The 23684-nt window shown below is 44.3% G+C and overlaps 1 protein-coding gene across 1 annotated transcript in view; it reads right to left on the reverse strand.

Annotated features, from left to right (window-relative positions):
- tmeff1a (transmembrane protein with EGF-like and two follistatin-like domains 1a) overlaps positions 1–23684 on the reverse strand; it is a 67372-nt gene that overhangs the window by 42467 nt on the left and 1221 nt on the right. The window lies entirely within an intron of this gene.

Here is a 23684-nt window from a genome sequence, read left to right on the forward strand (position 1 = left end):
AAGACTAAATGTTTTGGTGGTTCAGTTTAAATCATGCTGACCTCCTTCCATCACCATGAGTTCATTGGTGGAGAGAGCAGCGCTCGGTCACATCGTTCAAAGCGTCTCTGCACACTTTACATTTTAAAACATCACATCAGATACACCATGAGACTCCCAGTGGTGGAGGTGGCAGATCAGATCATTTGAACTGATTCCACGCTGTGATCGTGTTACTTCAGTAAAAATATTCAGAAAAACTTGAAGTCAACTTTTTTCTTCCGACTCATGCATCCATGGAAAAATAGATATTTCTTTTTAGATTTAGCTGATTTTAAAATATTTAGTATCAAACTGCAACTATTGATTATTTTCATCTGCTGATTATTTTCTCCGTTAGTTCATTGATTGTTTGGTTTGTAAAAATTCATCAAATATTGAGAAAAGTGACACGTTCACACTGTTTGTTTTGTCCAAACATTTAACTCAATTATTATCATCTCAGCTGCTGGGTACAAAACCTGTACATGTTTGATTTGAAATGATGTTTTTTGTGTTTGTTGTTTAAAGTTTGATTTGTAAAATAAATAATGCACACACACACACACATTCATTCCTACATTACCAACAGTGGACTTCTGTTTTGTTCATTTTGAAACAATAATGTCACACCGCAGTGAGGTCAAGTTGGGTTTTTGTCCTGTCTCGTCATTTCCTGTTTTATTTTGAAATTTACCTGCCCTCTCGTTTCAGGTCACTTGCCCTTCCTCATGTGTCCCTGCCCTGATTGTCTCCACCTGTCCCCCATCACCTTGTGTATATACTGTCAGCGTCTCCCTTTGTCCCGTGCCAAAGCGTTTCGTCTCTTGTAGCGTTCACCAAAGCCTTCTTTCATAGCCCACAGCCACAGCTTTATTGCTCTAGTGTTCTTTTGTTTTCTTCCTCGTATGAGTGATTTTTTGTTGTACCTTCTTAGCCTAGCCCTTCTGTTTCTTAGTGTATAGCCTCGTGTGTTTTCAGCCTCGTTGGAGCGCCCTAAGTTAATGTTTCGTTGCCATTTGTTTTTCCTCCTTGTGAGTGATTTTGATTTTGTTAATCTTAAATAGATTAGTTTAGAGTTTTTTCCTCCTTTGGAGTGATCTTTTGTTTTCCCTAGTTTAGGCCGTTTTTCATAGCCTCACTCAGTCGAGGGAATTTGTTGATCTGAATAAAACAGCTCTCTGCCAAACTCTGCATCTGAGTCCTCCTTTGAGTCCGGGCCTGACAAATAAAAAGAAAATTTACTTTAAAGGTGTTTCAACATAAGCATGTTGTGGAGAAGTTGCTGAAGTCAAAGGTCAAAGGTCAGGAGTTCAGAAAGTGTTCAGGAGCCTCTGATGTCTGATGCTGTATTATTTATTGACGCTTGGCCAAGGAGAATTAGAGACACTCTCAAAGTTCATCAGAAGTGCCTGAGTCGGTCTCACATTCTGCCCAACTCATCCTGGTGGATCGACTTTAAACCCCAAGATAACAGCACAAATACTACACGCCCAGAATGAGTCACAGAGAATGTCTTTACCCATGGAGGTGTTATTGTCAGCATGTTCTAGTCTGGAGACACAGATGTCTGTTTACGCAGATTGGACCGTCAACAACAAGCTATCTATTATGTCTATGAAGGCAGCAACAGGTCTCTGTGACCCTGGACACCACAGTGTTGAGATAGACTGGCACCTACTGTTCCCAACCAAAGCCAAACAACTAATACTGCTGAGGACCTCAAGGCCCACACGGGACCTCGAGGCCCACACGGGACCTCAAGGCCCACATGGGACCTCAAGGCCCACACGGGACCTCGTTAACCTCAGGAGAGGAAACTCCAGGACAAATACTGAATGTGACTTTTAAATATTTTAAAGAAAGAAAACTGACCACCTAACTGAGAGGGGACGTTTACGTCCTGCAGACAATTGAATGTTTTGAATATTTAAACATTCCTCTGCAATACAAAGAGAAAAACTCTGAGAATAAACAACGTTCAACATGCACTAATATCAAGTACTGCAGTATTAGCAACAAAATGTACACACACACACACACACACACACACACACCGTAGTGAGGTTTTCATTTCATAGAGAAGTGAAACCTTCTCTGCCGTATTGATCTGGTTCTCTAAAAGCGGCGAGTTCGTCCTCAGCTGAGACGTGAAACAGGAGAGGGAGGAGGAGGCGTGACATTCATGCAACGCACCGCCATCACAGATGCATGATGGGACTTCAAAGCCCTGTCACGCTCACAAATGTTGCAGTTTTCTGTGTGTTTAGGAGTTTGTGGTCGCTCATGAATCCTAATGTTCCCCGTCAGCTTCAGAGCTGCACAGATATTCAGCTTGTTCCAGCTCCTCGTTGAAGTCGTGAGCAACATTTTCCATGTTGGACTGCTTTTAAAAAAAATGACATTTTAAGGGGCAAGCTGGTGAAACAGAAGCTGCTCACAGCTGCTCCTCAGAGCTCATAAACCCTCAGCGGCAACACTTTGCTTTTGTCTCCATGTAACGGCTGCTCCTCTGTGGTGAAGTCGCTGCCGAGCTTCCTGCTGAGCTGCCTAATTACTTCATCTGAATAGCAGAGACTGACTCCACCCGCCAGCACACACCTGATGAACATTCACAGACTGCAGGCGGAGAAATCAAACACACACACACACACACACACACACACACACACACACACACACACACACACACAAACGAAAAAGAACAGCAGTAAGCCGATTTTATCGCTGTGCAGCTCCAACAGACTTCTTTCAGGGTTTTATCATTTATATATATTTATGTCATTCAGCAGCACATAATTAGAAATCTGACAGATGCAAGGCCGACTACGAGACCTTCAAAACCAAAGCACGAGTTTCAAAGAGTGTTTCCTGCTTCCAGGTGAATTTTAAAGAATAATAAAATGATAAACTCACTGTAACACAGAATTCTTCAGGGATGTCCAGATTGATCGTCGTCCTTCGTTATCGGACGATATTCAGTAAAAACATGCGATCGGTAGATCTGTGTTTGTTTTGATTCTGACCTCTCCAACTGCACAGACGCTGACAAAACCATTCGTCTCGTATCGTGTCTAACGTTACTGGATCAGAACACGTCAGGTCTGGAACTCAACTTAAGACCTGCATGTCAGCAAAGACCAGAACGTGGACCACAGCAGACCAGGTCAGACTTAGTTTTAGCCGAGCCAGTTAGTAGAAGTGACAAAAGGCCGAGCCGTCAGAAGACGATCGATATGAAAGATCAGTTTCCAGCCAGGCTGGAATAAATTTACACTTCCCTGGAATATTTAGTTTCAGACGGTGATGAGTCAAGGAAAAGATCTGATTATGACTTGATGGAGAAAACTTCAAATATGAAACAGAGTTGTGTGCTTCTTTTGAATTTCAAGGACTTTTTAAGGACATTTTTAAAAAAGGTAACCCAACATCACTACGTCTCTGGCTGAGGAGGAGGCGTGAGCAGCTCTCCGTCATCATGTGCCAGGAAACATTTATTGTTGCCGCGTTGCTGCTGAAAAGAAGCTGAAGCTTCGAAACGCTGGTACGGGTTGTTTGAAGGAAAGTTCTAGATGGAGAGAAATGTGGGAGAGTCTCGACCCCGCGGGAGGAAAACTGGGACGTGAAAAACAAGCCTGCTGGGAAAAGGTTGGACAGTTATTCTGCTGCCATCACGAGGAGGGTGAAGAAAATCTCTGAAGACTTTAAGTCTCTGACGTCTCCTCGTGTGTCCTGCATGTTAAGGACAGACAGACTTCTCTGTGGGTTTACTTCATTCTGGATGTTTCAAAGGTGAATTTGGGTGCTACCCCTCGATTCTCTTAACTCTGACTGGTCGACAGAGGTGTCCATCATCAGAATCGACCAATGGGCTGTGGAGACATTGAGCCTAATAAAGACTAAACGCTGCGAGCTGCTCGGCCGCTGTCGTCCGATTGTTCCTGGATCTATTTTAAACTCCTGACCGCAGCAGCTGGATGAGTTTCTGTGTGAAGAGCTTTTCTCTGTTCTCCTCTGCTGTTTGAATAAAACATGAAACCCTGACCGCCTCCACCACCTCCTCCTCCACCGCCTCCACCTCCTCCTCCACCTCCTCCACCGCCTCCACCGCCTCCTTGTTGCTACAGACAACGCAGAGACGCTGACGTCCTCTAGCCTGAATATTTAGCATTTTTATATTCAGTTTCAGTTTTTTAGTTCCTTCAAGGATCTGAACTTAAAATAATAAAGACTCTGAATTATTGAATTAGTTTGTTTTTTCATGTTTATTCTTTTATAAGACGGATTGTCATTGCCTGGTTCAGACATTTATCATATCATGTTTTAATTTTTAAAAAACACTTTAATATTTATGTATTTTATATTTATTTTTTCATCATTTGTCATCATTTTATTTTGAAATATTAATTCTCAGACTCATACGCCTTCATTCACCTGGTTTTCATTCATTTGGTAAGTACCATAACGGATCAGGGTGTTTTATTCTGAAAGCTTGTCTGACTTCCTGCCCAGTACTTCACATCCTGAAATGTGAGGAAAGGAAACAAAGTGCGGTTCAGGATTTTAAATATGGTATCATAATGTTCCTTCCCTCCTCCACAGGTAAACAAGTCAAAGATGGTTTTATCATGCACTCAGACTCTTTGTGCTCTTCTGTGATGTATGTGATAGATTTGAACCTTCAGCTGTGACAGTGAGTCTGAGCAGATGCTGCAGGAGGACTTGCTGTCTAATTACTGCCCTGCCTTCCTCCTCCTCCTCCTCCTCCTCCTCCTCCTCCTCCTCCTCCTCCTCCTCGTCTCTAACTGGGACTAATTTGTCCGTCTGACTGCGAGCCGCCCGGAGGCCCGCTCGGCTCGTTTGGCTCCATCAGCTGTTGCAGCAGTCTAATCTTCACCTGGGAAGCTGAGAGTGCGGCGTGAAGATAACAGCTTTGATGTTTTATTCATGTCCAGCAGATCAGAGCGACACAAAGACTCCAGGTCCTTCCAGGTTCATTCTGGAGTCTGAAGCAGCGGCGGAGCAGGAAGTAATTGACCTCCAGGGAAGTCTCTCTAAGCCGAGCCGGGTCACTCGGGCCTGTCGGCGGTTCGGTTTCTTACTAACAAGACAATTAAGACTTGAATCCTCCACGACAGAGTCTAAAGCAGGAATGTGCATAATGTCACAGCCTGGAAAACCTGGAATTCTCTAAATATCAAGGAAAAGTCCCAGATGGTTTAGTTTAAGAGGGTATTTATCAAAAGTTTCCCACAGAACCTCGTTAACGACGTCTGTGGTGGCCGGTCGGTGTCACGACAGATTCAGAACCGAGGAGTCGACGACAGTGACCAGTGTGGAAAAGACAGACTCTGCCATCGCGGCTGGAAATCCATGAAGTGCCAATTACTCTGAAATGTGAACAGCAGTCGGCTTCGAGGGGATTTAATCAGAGCGGAGACTCGTTACGACCTTCTGCTTCTTCTTCTTCTTCCCGGTGGTCCAAACCCCCGCTGCTCTGAGCTCACAGCCCGGCTAACAGACTGAGCTAACATGAGCTAACAGCAGCTACAGCTGGCAGCAGTTTACTTCGCTGTCCATCAGGAAACTCTGTAAATCACAGGCTCTGTTTTAGTCTGACATCTCATCCTGGACCGGGCCGAGGTGACAAACTTCAGACTCTCTCATCTAACGAGCCCGTCGGACCGACTCGTTATCCGGCTGAGTGCGTTCAAGAAATGAAACGCAATGAAATGTACTTTATTTATTTTACAGCCCACACACACACACACACACACACACACACACAGCTTCCTGTCACCTCTGTCTGACGACACTTTAATTATGTTTCCTTCGTTATGAAAGCTTTTCTATTAATGCCTTTGTCACTAACGCTGTTTTACTCATGCTGCTCTGATTGTAGTCGTCTCAACTATTAATAACACGCCACATATTTCATTGATGAAACACAGCAGAGGCACAAAGAGGCTTCATCAAACGTCTCTTCTATTCACTCTGCTTTTATTTCAGAGATTTTGCAGAAGCCATTTAATACTTTCAGAGTTGGTGCACTTATAAAAAGTGCAGTGCAAATGAAGAGAGATGTCCTTCAAGCAACAGGAATGCTGTTGATGTTCTGCTCTCAATATTTTTGCTGTTACTGTTAATGGAAAAGCTATTTGCCGATGTAAAGCACTTTAAACTATAAATCTGGCTCGATTTTATTTGCAGGCAGCGCTGACTTACGCTGCCATTACACATCGTGTGAGCATCTGTCAGCCCACAGAGGCGGGAAGCAGACGGGATCAGGTTCAAAATGATGATTTAAAGATTTTTTGAACCTTCAAAATGTTTCATGTGTGGAAGGTGGAAACATTCAGCCTGGACACGGCGACGACGTCTCCGAGGTGAAAATGTGTCAGGAACAGAAAACAAACAGAGAAAAGTTTCACTGCAACTAATTATTTCCATGATCGATTGATCTGCTGATTAGAGTTGCAAAGGGGTGGAAAGTTTCTGGTAAATTTCCATGGGAAGTTAAGCTTCGAAACTCGTCATGAGAATTATAGAAAATGAATGTGAATTAACTGTAAATTGGGGGTAATTAAATATAATATATATAAACATTTTGTTTCCCCAACTTCTTTATTTAAGTTTAATTTGATTTTATTTAAGTTCATTGGTTCACTTAAACTCTCGGTGTCTTTAGACTTTATTAATCCAACGCTGGATCCGAAACATGAACTATCCTTCGAAACAATGTTTCTGAAACGTCCGACGATCAACAATTATTGAAATAAATACGAATTAAAACATTTGAAGCATTAAAGAGCCTCGATGTTTTAGTTTGATTTGTTTCTCCTCTTAATGCTGACGACGTTTTTCTGTGTGTGTGTGTGTGTGTGTGTGTGTGTGTGTGTGTGTGTGTGTAAACAGGCTAATAAGAGATGCAGACACACTGTGCTGCAAGAACACACCAGCTGACAACAACTACAGTCACAACAGCAGCAAACAAACAAACAAAGGTACTGTGTGAGGTGGACACGGGTGGACAGGGGTGAACACGGGTGGACACGGGTGGACACGGGTGGACACGGGTGGACACAGTTGTGTTCAAACCACCATGTTTCTACTGTAGCCCAGGGCAGACAAACTAAACACTCACTCTTGATCATCACTGTGTCTACTTCAGGAGAGGGCGAGAGAGGGGGCTGTAATCTGTGAGTACACCTGTAACTCCAACACACCGGCCCTTTAAAGAATTTAAATTAATAAAGAAAATGAACATAAAGAACTTGACGGCATGAGCTCCGTGATTTAACGAGCTGGTTTTCCTTCGGGTCATCAGTCAGCTGTGCTTTTCTGTCTGCAGCTGCTGGTTTTCCAGAACCTTCCCTCTTCACTCTGACAGGACGTAGAGGCACTCGGGCCCAAAACAAAACCCAGAAAAGAGGCCGAGGCAGCGAGCGGACAGGAAGAACCGCAGGCGTCTTCATTCTCTGTGTTCGGTGGCAGCTTTTAGCCGTCTGTCCACTTTGTTCTGTTGTCACGGTCTTACTGAGGACAGGAAGTTAGAGCGTCCCTGCAGGCTGAAATCTACCGCACACAAAGGAGGCTTCAGCAGACTGGGACAAACCAGGCGGGGGGTCTGCATCATTGTAGTGGGACGTGGGAAACACACACGGGAGTCCTGAACAGAAAAAAGCAGATTTTTAGCTGCAGTATTTGCTTCAGTGAAAGTTTAGGGTGTGAATTTTATCGCCCGTCTTTTACGACACATCTGGGATCACTTCACAGCCGGCGTGGACAGAAGGAGCGATAACTCTCTAATGGTCCTACAGCATAAAAGCTGCGATGGACCTTCGTCAACCCTCCAGACCGAGGACAATGAACCGACACCGCGACCCGCTCAGTCCTCCCTGTCGACTCTTCGTGAACTCTCCCCCAGTAAACAGCCTCTGTCTGGGCAGAGAGAGCCGGGTCAGTCCCTGTTTGCTGACGGTGATGGTGGGTCAGGATCTCCGTCACAACACAAACTGAGGACAGCTTAAACTATCCACCACACAAAGATCAGGACTTCATTAGACGGGGGTCGAGAGGTTTAACCAATCAAAGTGATGAAAATAAGGCTAGCAGTTTCCACCTGCTTCCAGCCTTTGTGCTAAGCTAGGCTAATCACCCTCTCTTTGTTGGACACACAGAGATGAACACCGGCTCAGAAGAAGAAGAAGACAGCCGTCATCAGGCCGTGATGCATTCACTGCTGGTTTATCTCCATGACGACGACTCCTCCAGATGTTTCCAGCTGCAGCTCGGAGGCTGTAAAACCAGAAACCTGCTTCATCGTCGTCGTCATCGTCATCCTCTTCGTTACCTCGCTGCCGGCTGTGAATCAGCTCGTGTGTTGTCCTCTTCAGCTCCCTCCACCCCCGCAAACCACGGTGCAATTTGCATAATTACAGCCCCATAACTTCATACGGTATAATTTCTCTATATACGACGATGGCTGGAGAATTAACAGAACATCACTGTGTGTTTGTTTGCATTGAAGGCCTGTCTGCTGGGACGCCTCTGAACTGGAACAGCTGCGTATCGCTGCGGTTACAGGCCCGGGGTGTCGTGCCAGAACAGGAGCTGGGCGAACAGGCTCAGCAGCCTCTACGGACATAATGGCAGAGGCGTGAGAGTGAAGAGGAAGCTAAGAGTGACCAAGCTCCACCTGACACGACGTTAGATGCTCTGCCTCATGTTCTCCCACCAAAATAGTTTTTAATAAAAGTTACCACGTGCAGCTTTAATGTAAATACATTTCATGGTTATTGCAGTGAAAACGCCGTCCGGGCTTTGATGGAATAAACATCTCAGGGTTTATAACTAGTGTTAATTGTGACTTTTACATCCCTGGGTTTGTTCCCCCTCTGCAGGCTGTGCAGATCTGCTCTGTCTTTGTGATTTGCTGCAATAAATCTGCTTTATTTCTGTGGTGAAGAGCTTTTACTGTGGAAAGCTCTTCAGAGAGCCGGCACAGACTGAGAGGGGCTTTGTCCTCCTCCAGACTGTTTACGGCTTCTCTGCATGCTGGGACTGTTCATGAGCCTCGTGGACGCCACGAGCACGCAACAAACCCCAAATCTGTCACGACCTCCCACTGTTCCCGAGGTGCCTGCACACAGAGAGTCATTCAGGAACAACACACTGTCAAACCTGATGCATGTTGTTGATCGACGCCGTGCAGAGGTCCAGGTCTGTGTGGACGTCCGTCCTGTCTTCTCTTCTGAGGTCCAGGTCTGTGTGGACGTCCGTCCTGTCTTCTCTTCTGCTCTCCGTCTTTAACCTCATCCAACACCAGCAGTCACATCAATCTCACTGCGGCGTGTTAACGGCTGCAGAGATGAAACATTCTGACCCTGTACTGATCCTGAAGCTGCGTCACGTGACCCAATGCGAACGCTGCTCCATGAGATTTTACAGCTTCGGTTTAACGTTCGTCTGTTTCTCTGGAAGACAAAAGATTCAGCTGGAGAAGGAAACCTCCGAGGAGACGCTGACCTGCGCTGAGAAACCAGCAGCGAGACGTGGACCACAGACGGACGGACTGAACCAAAACCAGATCAGTTTAGATCTGACTCATGAATCACATCAAGGTGCTCAGCCTAGCTGAGCATAAAGCAGAACTGATTATTGATTCCTGATCGGTCGGGCGGGCGACGTGTGGACGCAGCTCTAGTTACTTTGGATGGCACTCGTGTTGTCCTCGTGTCTTTTGTTGGTCTTGTCTCAGTCTCAGACTGGATCTTTTAGGTATTTTATTTTAAGACCAAAACTGTCAAAGACTCTCACACAGCAGGGTCATGAGGAAAAACCACAGAGCTACAAAAGCTACATATTAACTACCAAAGGCTGGTAGGCTGTGTACTATCTGGTCCTGGTCCTGGTCCTGGTCCTGGTCCTGACTGAACACTGATACTTGACAACAGATCCTTCACTGGATAATTCCAGATTTTCAAAATAAAACAGAAATATTGCAGACGTTTGTCGTTTTTGGCAACTTCTTAGCGACTCGTCCAGTCCGTCGTCTTCCAGAGGCACAAACAGCTGACTGTCACACACACACACACACACACACACACACACACACACACACACACACACACACACACACACATGACCCTCCCTGCCAACACAGCGTCCGCCTTCATCAGTTTCCACAATGCATTGTGGGAGTCCATGACATTATAAAGACGGGGACGGTGATGGAGATGAAATCACAGATCTCCACGTTCAGAGTTCACGACTTTATTTTCTGTGTGTTGATTCTAAAATGCGTCCGGATAAAGGAACTGTTTGTTTTCAGAGCTGCTCGTCTTCATCATCCGGGTCACAGACTCGGAGCCACTGACAGATTTATATGAGGAACTTTTTCAGCCTCCCAGCAGCTCCTCCTCCCTCCTCCTCCTCCTCTTCCTCCCTCCTCCCTCCTCCTCCCTTGTTGCTGCATTGAATGGATTCACCCGCAGAGTCTGTGATGCGAGACTAATCAGGTCCCATTCCAATTCTGGGCACAGCAGAGGACACCAGGCCCCGGCCCCCCCACCCAGCAGGTGATTTGCACTTGATGCATTTTAATTGGTGCACAAAGCGCTGCAGAGCCGTGTGGAGCGTGGAGGTAACCGGAGCTGCAGACGCTGCTGTGGGTTCAGAGATGCGCAGGAGTCGACCCCGGCTTCAGATAACCCTGAGCGCGGCGGCGGCTAATGGCTTCACAGCAAACCCTGCAGAGAATATGAGCTCCTGAGGCTCAGCGACAAAAGGCTGAGGAGAATAAAGGAAGGCCCGGATAGCTGCACACATGCATACCAACAAACCACAGGAAGGATGATGTATGATGGCTGCAGGATTAAAACACAGCACCGCTGAATTATGAATCACCTCTGGCACGAAAATATTGGTTCAATCAATTCCTGCAGAATAAATAAATGTATGAATCGGCCTCGGCGGGCGGCTTTGTCACGCAGAATTCATCACCATCAGCAAGAAGCTGCTCTTTATCCCGCGGCTAATAACAAGAGTGACGGGACATAAAGACAGCACTCGGTCTGCAGGACGCAGAAGAGCTGATGTTTGATGGAGACGTCTCGATTATGAATCCATTCAGCCTCAGCTCACAGCGCTGCAGCTTTCCCTCCGGCAGCTGAACTGCATCAGTCACATGATGGATTATAACAGATTTATGTATCTTTGCAGCTTTGAAGGAAAAATACAAGAACACAAGTTTGATGTGTGGAGACACTGGAATGAGTCTTTGTAGGGTCAGAGGTCAAATCAGTCAGCAGAGTATGAACACATCAGATATGGACTCATTTGATTTATTGTTTGAGGGCGACGCCACAACAAGCAACAACACTTTGTCTGACGTTACCTCTCCTCCTCCTGATGGAATAACAGAAATATATTAATTCATTTTATAATAAAATGTCAGAACGATAAAAACATGTGGGTGAGTTTACAGCTGCTGAACGTGGAGATATAAACGCCGTGAAGTTTCAAATGTTTTTATTTCAATCATTAACGTCGTCTTTTGTTTCAGAGGATTTAAAAGATGAAATGTTTTTATAAAAGAACAAATCTCTTTATTTTGGTGACACTGACGGATTGAGTGTTGGATTATAATAATCATAATAGAATAATTAGTTGGATTACAATGTATTAATAATCTAATCATCGTTTAAAGCTTTCTAAACTCATGGAAGTTGACCAAATGATGTCATTATCATCCTTATTAAAGAGAAAATTAATTATTGAAATTAATGAATTAAAATATACTAAGGTATTTTATCTGGGTTTCCATAGTTTCCATAGAAAACCTCATAACATTGACAATTTACCATTGAATCTGAGCCTGAATTAAAACATCACTGATTTGATTAATGGCCTGATTATTAATTAATAAATGTTAAGGTACTTAAAGGGTGAAAAAAACATTAAAACTGACAAATTACATCAAAGTCAACTGAATCTTTTTTATGGGCACATTAATGGAGAAATTGATGGACTACGATAAAATATATTTTTTACTGTTTCCATGTTTAATTTAACACTTGAACACATTAACCACCTCTGAGTTTGAATATTAATTAAAATGAAAGACGTCCTAATGACGTGTTAAATGTTGTTTAAACAAATGTTAATATTTACGGATTTGAATGCACCTGAATCTGAACCTTAATTTAAAAATTCAAAGCTCCGTTAAAACAAATGAATTTGTGGTTGTCATGTGACGTGTCAGGTTTTTACAGGAGGAAAAAATAAATTAATTTTGTGTTTGTCAGAGGTCGTATGGTCGACGTCCCCGCTTGGAAACAGGTCACTGATACTCGAGTCGCCTGACGTGAGGTCTAACGAGTTGCAGGAACCTGAAGGACGGCGGTTCACTTTAAAGCCTCGACTCGTTTTCATCTTCAGGAAACAGAAAGCGCTTTTCTCCGCCTGATCTGGGAGGAGAGGCTTCACAAATAAAGGGGAAATTAGTCCGGCGTGGTGGAGGCAGCGTGGCTAACAGGAGCAGAATGTGGCTGTCTGGATGTGCCGTCATGGTTTCATGAGACTGGAAGGCTGAAAAACAAAAAGGACAACGTCCTCTAATGCTGGAAACGGGGGCTGCTGCGTTTCCATGGTGTTCCCCACAATGCAGTGCTTGAAATAAAGGATGTGGTGTCAACAGAGACGGAGCGTGTGAATAAATGAATCCCCACAGACGGCAGTATTTACATTTAGAGCGGCACTAATCAATATTTCTTTATTAACAATTGATCAAATGACTCTAATATTAACTCTTTAACCGCCAGCATTTTTGGATCATATTGACTAAACGCAGAATGCTCTATAAATATGTAAATATACAAATTTCAGAACAAAGAACAGAGCTTCTATTTTTATACATAAAAACATTTTTCATGTAGCGTCACTTGGCAGTGCTGTATCCACCCACAGCGCCCCCTATCATATAACAATGACAGCACTGACCTCGTGAACGAAGTTGACGGACTCGCCGAGAATCGCCACCAACTCTGCGGCTCGTTTAACCTCTTTTAGCTTCTAGTTTTGGTTTGGCAGCATCGAAGAAGTGATGAACTGACTGAACGCGGCGTACAGGCACAGTTAGAGACCGGCTGGCTGAGAGAATGGAAGATTTAGCAGCTTATAGAGTCACTTATTTCACTCTGGAGGGGGTGGAGACCAAAAACAGAGCCACGTTGCTCAGTGTGAGCTCTAAAAACAGATATCTGTCGCTGAGGGAGCAAGATTTTGGCACCAGAACCGTTCTGGTTTCCGTTTGTAGTCCGTGTAGCATTGACCAATCATGCCTGAGCGAATAAGCCACCAACCCCAGAGGCCAAAGAGACGATATCCGATGGGTTCTGAGATTGCAGTGAGCACACAAAGATGAAAAAGGGATCTCACTGCAACTATTTCAACCTGAGCAAACTGCATCAACCATTTTACATCAATATTGATTATGTAAGATAGAGCATTACTTTTGCAGGTTTAGCTGAAGGTATAAACCTCAGATCATTTCATTTTAAAGGAGGTCTAAGAGTCTTCTCTTCCCTCCTGATCGTCCTGGATGAACCACAGAGACTTCGATCGACTCTGCTGACACCAGCTGAACCAACTGGACCAACAAGAAGCTGATTCTTCATCTGGCAGATATCACGGTCTTGTCTTCAAAAGTAGTTGGACAAGCTGCTATCGGAGTAAACACCCGCCAGCAAAGCAAACACGAAGAATTCCCACGTATGAAGACCACCAACGTGAAGAGACACAGCTGCTTTCTGCTGTAAATACATTGAGAGCTGCACACTTCCTGTGGAGAGTTTGAGGTCTGGGAGTAAACAGATCTGCTCCCATCTGCAAACACTTCCAGTTTTCTCATGTGTCTCCACCAGGATACTATTACTGGGTCGTGACCTTTGACCCTCGACCACGATAAACATATTAAAACAGTTCTGCGCTGATTCATCACTGCGCTCCAACAACAGTATCTGACTCAAAATGGACACTTCAATCATCTTTTCCATTCTTACATATAAAAACGTGCCAACTACGTTACCCAGAATGCAACTCAACCTCCAAATGTTGGTGGCGTGGAGCCTCGAGGCCGCAACAGAGATGAGGTCTGGTAAACTGAACACCTCCACTCACGTGACATCACATTTATTCAACCAGAATCTTCTGATCTGAGCTTTGTGGGTTTAATCTGAGGTTGTCACGGTAGCAGAACTTTGGACCAATAGAATATCAATAAATATCTTGAATTCTTGATGCAAAATAGGACAAAGTACTGGTTCTGAAAAAGTCTGAAAGCATGCTTTTGTATGAAACATTGTAAAAGTGTTAATAGTAATTACAAGGCAACTGATTGAATAGCAACTACTATTCAATCAGTTGCCTTCCTTGTTGCTTCATCTGTGCAGCCTTGGGTTGAAATACTGATCGCGGATCGGTTTTCTGTCCACGCTTTGGACAAAATGAGTTTCTTCTGCTGGAGTTTGTCTGTGCACAAACATGACAGAGAGTCTTTATCACAGCCGGGAAGATATTTACAGCTAAACTTTTAGTTTCTGTGTCGATTATTTCTTTGTCCGACATCCTGACTGAACTCACACAAACTTAAAGTCCACCAAGAATTTATCAAAGCTGCTGTCAGAGCTACAAAATGATCCATCGTTAAAATATCACAATGCTTTGATTTTTCTAACCGTTACCACAGAAGATTATAACTCCTACAGCGCGGAGACGAGCCAGATGAGTTTGTCACCGCTGTTCCCTGCAGCTGTTCCAGCTACAACAAACCTCAAACCTCTGAAAGTTCCTTTCACTCCATCCATGTAAACAACAGCAGGTCCAACAGTCTCCTCAGAGACTCAACAATGAGAGCGAGCTTCACAAACATCTCGAGCAGCTCAGAGAGTTCAAAGCTGAAACGACGTCCTGCTACCTGGAGAATGCTGCTGCGTTGACCAATGAGGGATGGAGGAAACATGATGGACAGCATGGAAATGAACGTGTCTCATTCTAAAGTAAGAAAAACCACGAGCACTGATGAAAACAGAGTGTGGACCTTTACGTTCTGTTGGATCTCCGTCAGTGCAAACCTTGTTGGTGACACAGTGTGATCACTTTCACACTAACACTGTGAGTCAGTACTTTGTGTTGCTCTGCTGTGTGTTGATTGTTTCAGCGTCTGCCTCGATGCCGTCGAGACAAATGACTGCACCCGGATACAAAGTGATTCTGTCTCCTCGCAGCTTGGAAACACACACTGCTGTTCAATCCGCCCTGACATGCAGAACTGAAGCTAAATCACCACCCTTGTATTTAGCATTTTGATGAGCCCTGTATCTTTAATCAGGCCGGCGTTTCACGGGCTGAAATGAGAGCGGCAGCAGCGTGGAGGCCGAGTCGCTCTAAATCTGACAAATGAGACCTCCGCAACTTCACTGCCTTCATAAAGCTGCCATTCACACCTAATCTACAGCGCCATCGACGCGTGCAGTATTACCTCGCATAATTGACAGCCCGCACATTAAGTCAATGTCACAGAAATCATTTTCTTTTTCTCGGCGATGGGGGCTGGAGGTTGTCGCCACATCTTAATTATTCCTTTGGTCTCACGCCCAAACGTCCAGGAAGATTAAGACGCGTTCCTGGACGACTGCTGTCAGGACGTGGACACCACGTCTCTTTGTCTCACCTCGTATGTGTGTGTGTGTGTGTGTGGGCTGCACAGACTGCTGCCTCGGTGTGTTTGCATGATGCAACACAACCTCTGGGAGCCACGTTGGAGGCCTCCACCTCTGGTTGGCTCCGTTTCTGATGGCGTGTTCCCACTTCATCACGATGCCAAACTGTAAAAAGTCTGAACTTTGTCAGCAAGCTTGTTTTCTGAACAGGGTTTGGATTGATCAGGACGATGGAGGCTCATATCTGTCGGTCTTTTCCAGTTTCAGCTTCTACAAAGTGAACGTTTGCAGCTTTTCTCTGAATATCTTTGGGTTGTTTAAAGACACTAAAGACATGTCGGGGATAAATCTGATGGACTCCTCTGAGCAGGAAAGTGTAAGCGCTGCCATTCTGTAGCCGGCCCTGACCTTTGACCCCTGACCTCACAGTGGAGGAGGCAGTGGTGAGAAAAGAGGAAGTGTCGTATCAGGTTCCTCCGGGAGACTCACCCTGAAATTAATCTGAACTAACGAGAGCGAGATCAAAGCGGTGGATCAATCGCACGGCGTTCACACCTGCTGTCGGACGGCGCTAAGATTTACATTTGGAGAGTGAACTTGATCTGAGGCTTCAGCCGAGTAAGATTAGCCCCGTTTGAAGTGCAAACATCAGTGTTTCATGGCGGCGCTGCGGGGGCCAGTCGAGAACGACAGGGTGTCGGCGTCGTGTGCACCTGAGGGCCTGCAGGCTACAACACACCTGTAGAGCTGCCAGATCGCCTTACTGTGAGTCACTGAGCGTCTGCTCAGCGTGCACATGTCCAGGCTGATGGATATCCGGTGTTTCCATGAACTCAGCAGGCCTCAGATATCCACGAGAGGCAGTTTTGTGGATTTCCAGGTTTCCCATACAGATCATGTCACCTTTTTCTTCAACATGACAGTTCCAAGAGGGGCTTCTTCTTTCCCCTCACTACAGTGACAGCACCAAGAAATAAGAACTTTCTCCAACAAAAGCTGCCAGAATGATGGATTTTAAAAACTTTCTATGCAGTCGAATGGCTCTGCCGGCTGCAGGCAACAACACGAGGAGAATAAAAAAGGTTTTGGGTTCAATATTCAATTTATTAATCTATAAAGTGCTTCCATCCAAATCAGCCAATGGCGATTACAAAATATACAATTAATAAATTAAATCAACAGTATCTACTGCTTAGAAAGATTAAAATGATCGTTAGATGTGACACTTTAAGACGTCCATTCATATATGCATGAAATTCATGTTCTTACATGTGAAATGCCCAATTATGTATGAGGATTTATTAATATGCAAATCATAGTTCATTATTTATTACTGCAAAACTTTAATTAAAATCTAAGAGTCCCTTTTACTTTGCCGGGTGTGGCTACACATTATGAGCATCTCATGAAGATCTTGTGCTACGATCAAAAGCTCAGACATCTGTGCTCACTTAGTAACAGTGTTGATTCTGCATCATGTTTAGTAAAGTGGATAATTATGTTGTATGTTAATGTCCCCAGAATGCAGACGAGTCCTCGTGAGGTAACCGGGCTGCAAGCTTTGGTCCAAACAAACACGAATGTGCGGCCTGTGTTTGGACGCAGCAATCACGCTAACTACACTTTCCTTCTTCTTTTGGCTCAGCGGCTTCTACGGACGTAATGGCAGAGGAGCAGAGAGTGAAGAGGACGCTGACGGAGGAAGCCGTCGGTCAACCATCATTTTATGGAGGAAATGTTTTCTGGTTTTCCCTCTGATGTCCTCCGGCTGCTCCGCCTCAACTCTCTGTGATTTACAGAGTTTATGATGGACAGTGAAGTAAACTGCTGACAGCTGTAGCTGCTGTTAGCTCAGTTCGTCAGCTTGGCGGTGAGCTAAGAGCGACGGGTCCCCGTCGCTCTGAGCTGACCGCCAAGCTGACGAACTGAACAGGCGTTATGGACTACCAGGAAGAAGAAGAGGAGGTAACCAGGCTCAGCAGCTTCTATGGACATGATGGCAGAGGAGAAGAGAGTGAAGAGGACGCTGACGGAGGAAGCTAAGAAGAGAAAAGGAGAGAGTGAGCGAGCAAGAAGCCGCCGGACAAGAGTAAATGTGGGACTGACTTTTAGTGGTTGGTGAGAGCTTGGTGAAATAAAAGGCTGAAAGACAGACGCCGAGCTGGGCTGACTGCTGCTGGACTAGGCAGTGAGATCAGCTGCTGCTGGGGACCTGGATGATGATTGATCATGAGTAATATAATCAGAGTAAATACTCGAGTACAGCTGGACATAGTTACACAGTGGGATTACACTCTGACACTGGAGGCAACAGATCACGACAAACACCGATTTTTACGTGATGTTGTAACGATTCCTCGGACAGTTTGACATCTACACCCTCGCTGCTGACAGACAACTGTGGTTTCACCCAAACGGCACCTTGACTTTACGCCGTTTTATCCTCGAGGCTTAATTAAACTCCAAGAAGCACCGCAGATTTAGAAAGTCCACATCCAGCCGGCTGACAAACACCTTTTATGGCCTCATGAAAGACGATTAAAAGCGTCTGTCACCCTGTGGCGCTGCAGATAATTGGTTTGCCAAAACTGATCGGTGGATAATTCCTTCTCAGCTGGAGAGGAGCGATGCCGAGAGAAAGTGAACTGACATCGGTGGAAAACACTCTGCAGGTTGATCCAATCTGACCTCATACACTCTGTCTTACTTTAACCAACAAGGCAACCTTCTACAAAAACCTTGACTTCTCGTCAGAGGTTTCCTGAAGATCTTTCAGCTCTGACACCCAAAACAGACCAACCGTGAAACTCTGAAATCACCTCACACATTCTGCAGACGATGGACTTAAAACCAAAAAGCATCTTGTCGTGGCTTCCTCTCGGTCCTGTAAGCGATGGTGAGTCAGGTTATCATCTGCCGACGAACACGGAGGAGAGGCAATGTCCTTGACTGAGCGGCAGGAGTCAACAGCTGCCACGGGGGAGTTTCCGGTCTTTAAACAAACCCAGCTACAAACACACTTTAACTCCTCGACACAGACGCTTTAAAAAGCACAGAACGTGAAATCGAGGAGAATGCTTTGAGAGCACAAAGCATTTTGCCCTAAAACACACAGAAATATCCACCAGTGCATCTGAAAAATAACTCTTTGTTGATTCGTTTCTGAAACAAAAAGACTTGTCAGACTAGTGTGTGAATAAAAAACATCCATTCCAAACATGTTTTTAATTTTCTCCCTTCCTTTTAAAAAAGGAATAAAAAATATCACAACTATGGCAGATGGATTCTGTTCGAACAGACGTGTTCATCATCAACAAAATCCAACCAAATTAAGAGAACTCAAGGTAATAACTGTATTGTGTTAAAAGAGATTATTAATAATAATTTTCCTTATGAATCTATGACACTAAAAATAAGACTGTGCACCAGAAAGCATTGAAGAACATGTTCTTGGGAAAAGTCACTTTTAGTGGAAAGTATTGGTGTTGCATTGGCAGGTTTGTTCTTTACAGCTTTCTCATTAGAGCCGTTTTACATGCAATGAACAAAAGCTGTGTCTGATCATCTCTGGACGTCCTCGTGTTCATTACCCGAACAGACGTTCATCACTCAGCAGCATCTGCATGGAAACACTGGAGACCGCCTGATATGTTGCAGCAGCGGCTCTGAGCCAAAAACATGATTAATGCTGTTTCTGCTGTGTTTGGAATAAATTGATATTTTGGTTGTTTGTTGTGTTGTAGAGAACATAATGTCATTTATCATGTTTGTTTCTGCTTCATTATGAGGAATAAAACGCCTGTTTAACAGCGTCACGACACGCACAGATTTACCCAGAATTCAACAGCTGCGTCCTGATATGTTGGTGGAATTTGTACTAATTGGAAAGAAGATTAAAAAAAAACAGTTTTAGTCGCGTGTTGCTTTAAAGTTTGATACTCAGCTTCCAGTTTCAGGAAAGGGTTTAGTTTTTAATATAATATAAACCACCAATAAAATAGTTTTAGACATGAACAGGTAAGTTTAGTGGTTAATAATTTCATATACATTATCTTTATATGTGCTGTATGTAAGCAGACATCTAAAGTTCAGTGATAGTAAATAGATCTTTAAGTACTCAGATGTTTACTGAAGTAGAAGTCGTAGTACTACAGTATAAAAACACTCAAATGATATATTATATAATGAAATGTAATATTTAATATGTTACTTCATTGGATCATAATCACTGATGTGATCCACGAGCCGAGCGATGCCTCGGTGAACAAAACTCGGTTATAAAACAGCGTTCTGTGGTTTATTCGAGCCGCGACACTAGACTCCAGTTTTCACGGCGTCGTGTGGAGGAAACGCTCGTCAGCTGAGTGTGAACTGTAAACGGTGTCGACAGAACATCAATATTCATCTGCAGCTCTGGTAATGTCAGAGATTCTGCTCAAATCTTAATCGCGCCTGTTACAGGATGTTTGTCGTGTACGCGAGCTTCCTTCCACTAGACGCCAAGATGGAGGGGTGGTGACGAACACGCTCGAGCCACTGAGCGCGCTCAATCAGCCGGGGCAGGAAGAGTTGTGAAAGGATCTCCCAGGAGGCGAGTGTTTGAAGCCTCACAGAGGACCACATTATACAGCGTGATTTCATTTATCTTGGCGAGCGTGAGCCAGTCATGGAATGCAATCTGACTCAGCTCGGATGAAGCTCGACTGTTTGAAAGCACTTCAGTCTGAACAAAATAAAAAGCGCTGGTGAGTAACAGCTTCCTGCTCTGTCGACAAACAACCGGCCGTTATTCATCAGAATCCACCTCTGCCGTCATTCCTCCTCTGAGCTTCAAACTCACGCCGTACGCCAGTTTTCAGGCCACATTACAGCAAAAAATAACAATGATGAAGACTTTTGTTTCACTTCATAACAACACGCTGCACCTGCCGGGGTTCATCCAGGCACCCTGCCAACTTCTGCCATTTTATTAGTGCGAGGAAAGCAGTGGAGCCGGGGAAATCTACTCGAGTAAAACATGAGCGTTGGTGCAGTCTGAGCTTGTTTATGTCGGATAGCTCGTTCTTGCTCTGTTCAATAAACAAGCGCCTTTCGTGGGTCATGTGACTTCTACAAGCTCTGATGGCCTGGGGGCTCCGGAGCTTTACAGCATGCCGGGTCTCATCTCCCGATGTTCTACTGCGGTGTACCACTTCAGGCCATCGCCCAGAACTTCCTGTCATTGGTCCGAAAGGTCCAAACAATCCAAAGAAATGTTCAGACTAGAAAAGAACCAAATAATCGAACAAAACCTCTTTTCATCCAAACCAAGGTTTGTTTGTCTTTTTGTTTGGGACCAAAGGAGGACAGTGTGAGAGCTTTAAGTCTTTGTCGTCCCACAGACTCTGGATCGATCCACCTGAGGAGATCCACTTCCAATTCATAAACTTTAGCTTGTCTGATGTTCCCGTCAAGTCATTTTCAGTCCATGCCAACGTTTTCAAGCCTGGTTTGGTTTCGCTGGTTTTGACTCCGTCCCGTCTGAGTTTGGTGAGCCCGGTATGTTGTACTGGACGGACTTGACTTGGTCTACTTTCCTCTAAATGGGATCATATTTTACTGAATGAACGTCATGCTGTGTGGAAAAAAACTTGAAACTAGAAACTGAGACCATGAACTGATGAGGAAACTGTTTACCACTTCTACTTTGGAAATAAATTCTTCAATCAACCGAGAAATCGGCTCTTTTCTCCAAAAACTCAACACGATTGGACGGCCCCAAAGAAATGCAGGTTTAAGACACGAAAGCTTCGTCCATACTGTCTATGGTCCACACCGGAGCTCGACACGTCAGCGTCGCTATACAGAAATCAATACGATCACTAGCTGTGATTGACGGGCAACATCTGCTTGATGGTTAATATGCATCTAAATCAATAAATCACAGGAGTCTTGTTACATCTGAACCAGACCAGACTGAAGGTCCAGAGCTCTGCCGGTTCATCCATTATATCGGTGGCTAATTCAAAGCTAGAACATCTGAATGTAACTAACCGGCTGGCAGGAGAGGAACCTGGTTTAAAGTTTAAAGCAAGCCAGACAACAAATGTAAACCACAGAGAGAACATTATGAGCCTCCAGAAATGATTCTCGTGTCCCAAATAAAACACTGTGTACACCACAAAAACAGCAGCATCAACATGAGCCCGACCGACTGACAGATGAAGAAAACGTCCTGACTTTAACGTCACAGATCCAGATCATTGATCTCATTTGTTCTCTCGGTGTTTCGCAGACATTCGACACGAGAGCCGGACAGAACGTCGATAAAAATAAAGATGACGCCTGTCTCTGGGGCGGGGCGGCTCGCTGATGACTGTCCACTTTGTGCTGCTGTCGACCTGTTAATGTTTCAAAGTTTATTAACTTCATTACTTATGTTTAATGTGACGTGATATCTAAAAACTTTGTTTAACAACTGAAAGAAAATATTTATTTTGAAATAAATCCACTGCAGATATCCTGAAGCAGCAAAACGTAGATTCATCCACCGCTGAAAGTAGTCCCAAACAAATGCACTGCTTTTTGTTATATATAGAGTATATATAATCAATGTACGTCCACTGAAAGCCTCAGTTTGTTATTCTACAGAGATAAAACCAACTTTATTGATCCCACACGTGGATATTCACTCGTTAAACAGCTGACAGTACACAACAGACCTTTTTGTTTAACCAGAAAACGCCGTCACGGTCGACCTTGCAGATCAGTGTGACATTATAACCTCATTAAACGTCCATACAAAATAAATATTATGGAGCAGATGCTGCAGAGATACTGTGGAAGAGCTGTGTTCAAAGTCACCAGACTCCGTTGACAAAAACAACATTTGACACAATTTGACAGGAACAAAATCACCAACTCTGATTTGGTCAAACAAACTATTAATTACTTTGACAGTTGGATAGAAAATGTTTAGGCCTCAGTAATTGGCTGCTTTAGGTTTAGGTTAGTTAGACGTCACGGTCACGCACAGCTTGATGACGGTGACAGCAGGCAGTAAACACAAACTCCAAGCTTCCAATCGTCCTCTCAGGAATTCACAGCTGACGTCATAAACGCTGTAACCATCCTCTGCACACACTGTGTTTTACAGTACAGTCATAATACCGGTGAGTAACGGTGTGCTGTGAATGCTTGATGCTTCTCCAGGGCTGAGTTCTCCCTTCAAACCCTGAACACAGCAAAGTGCCACGAGCCATTTTGTTCAGTTTTGTCCTGCGACTGTGAACGCCTTCCTTTCTTCTGAAAGCAGCTCAGTCAATGATCTGCTATCAGGACTCGGCACAGTGCGGCGAGGGGATTGTTATGCACGGAGCCGTGATGTGTGAATTAGAGGAAAGAAAAATCAAGGTGTTTGCTTTGGTCGCTGACTTGGAACATTTTCATTTGGCTCTGCAGAATATTTGCATTATTCTGTGGCGTGTCGATGGCAGAGATCAGGATCATCGTTTCTTCATGCAAACAACGACTCAGCGGATCATTAATAAAACATGAGCGAGGCGGGTTATTCCAGAGAGTGACAGCTAACACTCATTTACATGACGGCTGTTTTTACCTGTTCAATATTTGATAAAAGACGAGGAACAGTACAGCTCCGTAATGAATTTATGAATATTAGATATTGATGCAAACAGTGTTGACAATAATCTAAGGCTGGAATATTAAAGTGACAGCTCGCAGTATATATTTACACAGTTTAACACATTTTAGTGTTTGTCGGGTGACGATGGATGTTTTTGTCCTTAAATTTGACTTTTACTTTGAAATACATGGATTTTACTTTGTAGATAAAAATAAACCTGATTCTTCTTTTATCAAAGCTCAAGCTGAGAACTTTGACAGAAACTTTTGAACGTTCGAATCTCGGTTTGCAAAGATTTTCAGCCTCTTTTAGCGCCTTGT

Source organism: Larimichthys crocea, chromosome II, assembly GCF_000972845.2.
Source record: "Larimichthys crocea isolate SSNF chromosome II, L_crocea_2.0, whole genome shotgun sequence".
Classification (NCBI taxonomy): domain Eukaryota; kingdom Metazoa; phylum Chordata; class Actinopteri; family Sciaenidae; genus Larimichthys; species Larimichthys crocea.